Raw genomic sequence first — 8,642 nt, forward strand, 5'->3', positions numbered from 1 at the left:
TGTTATACTATTTTCTCAGTAAACAGGAGAAGTTTTGGTACCATTTAAACGTTTAATACTGCTGAAAATGTTTGCACCTTTTTTAAGTCAGGAATCTGATGTTCAGTAGTTACATGTCGTTTGTTTACGTAATTTATACATGTTTCTCGTTTCGCGTTTTTTTTATATATATTAGACCGTTGGTTTTCCTCTTTGGATGGTTCAACACTTTTTATTTTGGGGCCCTTTATAGCTTTTTGTTCGTTGTGAACCAAGGCTTCGTGTTGAAGGCCGTACTTTGACCTATAATTGTTTACTTCTATAAATTGTTATTTGGATGGAGAGTTGTCTCATTGGCACTCACACCACATCTTCCGATACCTATGTTTTATTAAATCAATAACAAAATAATTAAAGAACCTTTGTGAGCACGCTCACATACCCCACTTCTTCATATTGTCACTAGAGAATTAAAATCTCACTTTGCAAGTCAAATGAACACAATCAAATGCAATTTCCCGTCGATATGCACAACTACATAGTATGTCCTTATTATCTGAAAAGGTTTCATGAAATTCTGTTGTGTGGTTTGAGAGGAGCAGTCGTACATTAAAGTAAATAAAGAACATTAGTGAGCACGCTCACATACCCAACGTCCCCACATTGTCATTGGAGAAATTAAATAAGTGTAAGAAAAAAAATTGTATAAGAAAAAATATTGAATAATAATTTCCTGCCAATATGCACATCTACATAGTATGTTGGTATTATCTACAACATTTCATGAAACTCTGTTGTGTTTCAGAGGAGTTGAAATGACAAACAGTTGAAGCAGTACCTTAAAGCATTTAAGTTCAAATGGGCCTAACTCCTAGAAAAAAATGTGAATTGTAATTTCCTGTCGATATGCACATCTATATAGTATGTCCTTTTCATCTAAAAAGGTTTCGTGAAATGCTGTTGTGTGGTTTGAGAGGAGTTGCGATTACAAACTGTTGCAGTAGTACATTAAAGTAAATAAGTTCAAAGAGGCGTAACTCCTAGAAAAAAATTGAATCGCAATTTCCCGTCGCTATGCACAACTTCATAGTATGTCCTTATTATCTGAAAAGGATTCGTGAAATTCTGTTGTGTGGTTTGAGAGAAGTTGCGATGACAAACTGTTGCAGTAGTACATTAAAGTAAATAAGTTCAAAGGGGTGAACTCCTAGAAAAAAAATTGAATCGTAATTTCCCGTCAATATGCACAACAACATAGTATGTCCTTATTATCTGATAAGGTTTCGTGAAATTCTGTTGTGTGGTTTGAGAGGAGTTGCGATGACAAGAAACAGGACTGACGGACTTACGGATGGATCCACGGACGGGTCAAAAATATTATACCCTCCACAACCCATTTCGTGGGGATTAATAAATGCACGCAATAATTTCAAAATTTACCATAATGGTAAAAGGTTATCAATTAGTGAGACAAATTTTTCCAGACAATAAATGTACATAATTCTTTTGTTTGTTTTGTTTGGTTGCTGTCTCATTGAACAAAATTATATTTTATTTTTCCTTATATTCAGAAAGTATAACTTTTGAAATAGAAACTGAATAGCATATGAATAGACAACAAATGCCAAATGGTGTAAACTATATATGGCCATTTAGTTCAGAGATAAAAGATGATGCAAAGGCATGTGCATATACCAGAACTGCTACTTGGTGTTGTGATTTCCAAAATTTCCAAATCTCATTATCTACCTTTTGTATTAAAGACAACTGCATATATTGCAGTTTGCATATCATGAATCGTGTTTGCAGAAAACTTCACTATAGGCAGCAAAATAATTAAGTTAAAACAGTTCATTTAAAATCATTTGAAACATTCTTTATTTTATTCCTCATATGTCTATAAGATCAAATTTATAAGACATGTATTAATGTTGTTAATTTTAATATACAAGTAATTGTTGACATGTATAAATCATGTATATGTACAATCCTTAGCTGATCAGTTTTATATTTTCAATACTTTTATATCAATATTTTCTTCAGTGTTTTTTCTCACAAGAATCAATAACCTGTATTCATCATTGGGACAGGTAGGTAAAGTATGTCCTTTTGTGATCTTGGAATTTTTTTGAATGGATTTTGCCAGCACTAAAGCATACAGTTCCAAATTATAATTTATCTTCTGCTTCTTACGTGTCTGAATTCTGACAACACATTGGATACACATGAAGACACAAAGTAAGGATTGGTTCTCAAATGGAGTCTGACAGTACATGTTCACTTATTATACATGATGATGTAGTTCCAAGTATTGTTGATCTTGGCTTCTCATATTGTTCCATCAAGGGTTGAGATCTCATAAAAAGAAAGAAATGAACACATTTAAATTTTGAAACAATTATTGAAAAAATACAAACAGAACATGAATATTTTTGATAGTTGGAAAACAATTCATGCTCTCTATCAACCAAAAATATGCTATATTACAGAAGAAAAAGAAACAAAAATCATCACAATTTATAGTTGAAATTCATTTTAAACTTATTAATTAAAATAACAGGATGATCTAAATTGTGTGTGAAAACCCTTGAAATTGTTCTATCATTCCTTGTAATAATGACACAACATCTGCTACTACTACAATCATGCACAACATACACAATATACCATGCACATCGTCAATTAAAAGAGATAATTCAACACATGTTTAGTACGTAATTTATATCATTTGAAAACTATCTTCATCTTCTAATTTGACCATTCTTAAAATGTCTATCAGTGAGGGGGGATAGGACCTTTATTGGGATCCTGGAATAGGGTGTTTTCAAGCTTGGGATTCCAAGATTGACCGTTTCGTGATCTGGGATTTTTTTTCTTCGAATTACGAGATGCCATGATTTATATTTATTAAAATTCAGGACCTTGGGATTTCAAGTTTTTAAGCCCAAGATTTGGGATCAGGACCTGTCCTACCCCCCGATCAGTACAGTAGAAATATCTATTATTTCACCAAATTTGACCTGTAAAAAAAACCATAAATCTATATTATGTACTTTTCCCTGTACAATTCTTCATTTTTGAAAATATTAATCTAAGACAAAAGATTGTTTCAGACGAAGACATGATTTCTTTCTGTTCATAAATTTATCTATCTTGTGCAAAGCAAACACTTAAAATGTTTTCTTATATATTAAACTTAATGCTCTTATCATCAAATGAAACCATCAAACCATACAAATACCATTACTATACTAGTACAAATGATGAGCAAGAAGATGGTTGCCAAAATAGGAGCAGTAATTGATTATCCTTGTGGAGCATTAGAAATCACTTCATTTTTGTTACTGTAGGGATTGACTGTCTCAGCATTTAATTTTCTATATATAGTATGCCGACTGCTACATAGTCTTGTTGATATTTTTAATATAGATCTAAACAATCAAACTGATTATTTCATTTTTTTTTTATAAAAAGGTACTGTTTTCAGTGAATACTTACTTGATCATTATGGAAGTAATAAATTACATCTCCTATTCTTAATTTTTCACCATTTTTTGTTCTGCCTCTGGATTTTTTAATTATGCCATGATCATGGCTTCTTTTTACAGAGCTGTGACCTAAAATGTAATCATAACAACTGTTAAACATTTATTGTTAATGGAAACTATTAGAAAGTGGCAAATATAAAAGGTATATAATTTGAACAAAATCAATAAAATATATTTTTATATATATATATGTAGGACTCAAATCTATGGTGGGTTCCAAATCTATGGCAGATTCTAATCTATATGTCAAATGTGATGTCATGCCTTCCCAAATCTATGGCAATTTTTTTACAATCCTAATCTATGACAAGCTTTGTAATTTCCTAATTTATGGCGGATTTTTGTTGTTTCCAAATCTATGGCAAATGTTGTGCAAAAGGAAAACAATGCAGTACATATACAACCAATGACTTGTCTTTAACAAGTGGACTTCTCGTTTCTCGTTTTGATATATATTAGACTCTTGGTTTTAAGCTCCACCTATTATGGTTTACTTTTATAAATTATGACTTAGATGGAGAATTGACTTATTGGCACTCATACCACATCTTCCTATATCTATGTACGACTACAGGATCATGCCTGTAAACTTTTGTGAAATAAACATTCCATAATGGTCAACCAGAACATTTTAATAATAATAAATTCATAGAACTTAAAACAAACTTAAGTCCCTTATCAAACAAGAAGGCAGGTTTTTATATAAAAAAGACAAATAAAAAAGAACAGTTTGAATTTTCACATAATGCAGTTGAATTTTCACATAATGCAGGGACTTTCTATACTAGTAATGTTACTGATTTCATTATATTTTTTTTTTACCTTATGACAATTTAAATCAGACTAGTATCGGTAATTTGATCTTCACTTTATAAACTTTGGTAGCCGTAAAATATTTAATATAAATCCTTTTCTAAAACATCTGATTCTGAAATCAGCGGTGTCCTTATTCAGCACGTTTTGTCCCTCTTTGGGATAAAACATCTCCCTTTAAACCATCCGCAAATCGTTGTCTAGGGAAATACCTTCAGTTGGAAGAAATCTTTGGGTTCTGCCATCGACAATGTAATTTGGCGTTATTCAATTGTGACGTTATGAAAAAGATCTGCCATAAATTTGGAGAAAATAAAAACCTGCCATACATATGATAGATTGATTTGTTTGACGTTTGTAACTTCACATTACACAAACGTCTCATTTGCCATAGATTAGGAATCTGAATAAAGAATTCTTACAATTAAAAAGAAGATTTTTTAAGCAAACCCACAAAACAAGTTTGTTGATATAAGTCAGATGCTTTAATTGCCATCTTCCTTTTTAAGGTATATTATTTTCTCCAAGCACTTAAGGTTCATCCACCAACAAAACCTAACCAACTGCACACAAAACAGAAAAAATATAAAGAGAATAAACATACATTGTCTCAATCAAGATCTAAACAAGTGAAACTGCGAGCTAGTCTGCTTACTGATGATACCCCCGCCGCAAGGGGCGATATCTTTTTGCGCCAAAAAGTAACTCATTTGCGCCACAACTTAATTGGGCCAATACTTCTTTTGCGCCACCTTATTTTCAAAACTATAGGTATCATTTGCGCCAATAAAATAATCATCTAATTGCGCCAATTTTATCTATTTTTATTTATTATATATAACAACTAAATGATTGACTTAAATTTCCTCCTCCCTTCCGGGCGGGTGATAAAGTTGTTTGAAATATTTTGGACAAATTTATAAGTACCATCAGCAAAAAATTCCTCTGACATTGTACACAGAAATTTTAAATTAGCCTTGCATCCTAATAATTTTTTCTCCTTTTCTGTATCGTTAAACAATACAAATTCATCATATTTATTTGTAACAAATTAACAACAATATCATCCAATATTCTGTTTTTGAATCTTTCTTTTCTAAATTTTCTTCTTCAATTTTGAAGAGCTCTGAATTTATTATTTTTGAAGGTCGCTCTGATAACATATCGGTAAGACAATGCTTTCTTGTGCACGCAGTTTTCAAAATTTTACGTTCTTATTTCTGGACATTTGTTTCATGAATATAATATAATTCTCCATTCAAAATAATTGTACATGATTCATCTGTAAATAACCTAGCACAACACGACTTAATTGTACATCTCAACCTAATTTCTTCAGTATTCCTTATAAATGCCTGGCGAAATGTGTGTTCTTCAACAATGATGACCGGTTTTCCTCTTTCAGACTCTATTGTCTTGATTGGTATATCTGACATCTTGACTCGTGAAAAAATATTCTATTGCTATTAAAGTAATTTATTTTTTGGTGAGTTTTCTTTAATGTTATGAGTGTTCAATTAAATCTTAAGATGAAAAGTTACATTTAAGATATAGGTAAAAAAAATATTTACAGGTAAATGTGGCGCAATTTCATTTCATTTATTGCCGCAATTTATACCATCAAAATAAAAGAAAGTGGCGCAATTAATATCTTTTCAAAACTGCAATTGGCGCAAATTGATTCTGCCCGCCGCAAGTGGATAATATTAATAGTGTACAAATATGCAAGTGTTCAGTAAACAGGAAGTTGTCGAGTGATGAATCTGAAAACGCATCACACAGTATAGCTGACTTATATAAATCCTGACAGAAACCAAATTTCAGAAATCCTTGTATTGTAGTTCCTGAGAAAAATGAGACGAAAAATATTCATGGGATGGACGGACTGACTGACGGACTGACGGAAGGACAGACAGAGGTAAAACAGTATAACCCCCTTTTTTAAAGCAGGGGTATAATTATCATTAACTGATTCAGCATCATATAAACATCTTGCTGATTACTATTTTAACAGGTGCAAATAAATACTACATTGAATATTTTTATATTAATTTTCAGCATATTAACATGATATCATACCATCATTATTTTCAGTTTGGTTTCCACACACAAAACTCTGAATTCTTCCATGGCATATAATTCCTTAGTCCAGATAATCATGCCATCTGCTGTGGGTATTTTTCTATTTTGACTTTTTTTGATCCCACATTGTCGCAGGAGACGTTCCAGAAAAAAATTTAAATAGCCTTGCCAGACGTCATAATTATTTGGACTAATAATTCCTCAACTGTTTATCTTGCTGAATTAACTCTGCAATTAATACTTATCAATGTATTCATTTTTAAATAACTATATAATTGATAAAATTTGAAATTCAATTCAATAGTAATTATGTCAATAAAGACCACACTTGCAAATATTTATGGTCCAATAAAGTCAAAATAAAAACTTAAACACATGTTATGATAATGCAGGCCACAGATGTGACAGTTTATGTTTTAAAATCAATCATACATGTATAAAATTTTAATACATTACAATTATAAGTACCAATTGTGAATTTAAATATACAATACTTTTGTTACAGTCTGAAAAACATGAGCAAATTGTGTAATAAATGTAAATAAATGAAAAGTCAAATGTCATCAATTATTGCATTTGAATTTTTTGAAAAGTCAATCTATTTAGAGTTATCTCCCCTTGACTATACATTTGTCAATAATAGTGTCTCATCTCAACTTAAAAAGTTTTTGGAGCAGATACTGCTCTTTTTGTCCTCATTCAATTCAACAATTAACAAACCTCTTTCCAAGGTGGAAGAAGGGGAAGGGGGAGGGGATTAAAACATTTTATGAAATTGAATGGCACCAAATTTTGTACATGTTCTTCCTTTGGCAGCTATTTAGAAAAGAGGATGTTTGTTAAAACATGTGCTTGAAGTAGCGCCCCTTTATCAATTAGTTTTATTGCACAAATTTAGTTTTCCTGGTGATGCACATAATTCAATTTCAATCATTATTTCAGTGTAAATTAAATGTTTGTTCCACGAAAAGGTGTTAATCTTTTTCAGGGCCAAAACTATAGGGACTACATCATAGGTACACTTTATGACATAACACATATCCAACACATAGAGTTTTCTAACTTCTTATCAACTTTAGAATGTAATAAAACTTGATGAAAAGTAGATTTTTGGTGCAACAGGTGAGTTGCTATGCTCATTATTGTAGAAATAACATGTCAATAAATTTCGTAATTCAAAAATGTCAGCTTCCTGAGTTAAAGACAAGGAGATAGAGAATTTTACCAAAATCCAATCAGAACCATGGATACAAAATAATTGCATTAGAATGTGTTGTACCTGTTGTGTACTCAGTTGGAACACCATGCATCCTATATTGTCTTCAGTATGCAATTGTGATGCCTATTTTGTTTTCTTTTGTTCTCTGGAAACCTGTTGAACAATAATTACATTCATTAGATATAGGAAGATGTGGTGTGAGTGCCAATGAGACAACTCTCCATTGTTAACAATTACTCAATTTTATCATTACTGATATAGGTTTGGGTATTAGACACTGTAAACTCTAAGATTTGCCTTGATTAGTATCAATAATAGACTGCTTCTTTAAAATATTCTGTCCCTTTAGAAAAATAATTAAGATATTGACAAAATATTTACTTTGACCACTCGATAAAAATATTAAAATCTCCAAAAACTTGAACCAATCACTTTCTTCGAAAAAAAATCATAGGATACGTATAGTCTCTGTTTATTACCAAGAGTTGATAATTTGAAAAGATGTAATTGCTTCTGACAGCACTTTATCCCTCAAGGCTTCCATATTTTGTTTAACATTAGACCACTGTTGAAGTTTCTCTTCTTTGAACAAATCTGAAATATGTGTACAAATAAGTTATAATAAAATATATGAAAATCTACTTAATTTTTATGAACCGAGCTGACCAATTTTTTAGGCATTGATCTTTTCTGTTAATAGGATTTTGATATCAAAAGTCTGCTAAAGTTCTTATACTACTAAGATTCATGAACAGGCTTATTCAGTACTTTGAAAATATGAATAAAAGAAGATGATGAGTATATTTCTGAATTGACAAAACATAAAGACTTAATGCTATATTTTTTAAGAAAAAAATCAATATGTTAAGTATGCTGCACAACAATTCACATTTAAGATGAGCCTATTCAAGGGGTTTTCAAATATATGATTACAATTCTGATTTTAAACTGAATTTTTGATTACTTAACAAAATATCTTTTGATTATTTGATAATATGATG

General features: G+C 30.9%; 1 long non-coding RNA gene across 2 annotated transcripts; it reads right to left on the reverse strand.

Annotated features, from left to right (window-relative positions):
- Positions 1-2,314: 2,314 nt before the first annotated feature.
- LOC134714067 (uncharacterized) lies at positions 2,315-7,965 on the reverse strand. Of its 2 annotated transcripts, none has more exons than XR_010106480.1 (3): positions 7,702-7,965; positions 3,478-3,596; positions 2,315-2,334 (listed from the first exon to the last, which is right to left on the reverse strand). It is a non-coding gene; the product is annotated as an uncharacterized LOC134714067 (long non-coding RNA). The 2 variants fall into 2 exon arrangements; XR_010106481.1 differs by lacking the exon at positions 7,702-7,965 and adding an exon at positions 6,420-6,485.
- Positions 7,966-8,642: the final 677 nt, after the last annotated feature.

Source organism: Mytilus trossulus, chromosome 4 (assembly GCF_036588685.1).
Source record: "Mytilus trossulus isolate FHL-02 chromosome 4, PNRI_Mtr1.1.1.hap1, whole genome shotgun sequence".
Taxonomy (NCBI): domain Eukaryota; kingdom Metazoa; phylum Mollusca; class Bivalvia; order Mytilida; family Mytilidae; genus Mytilus; species Mytilus trossulus.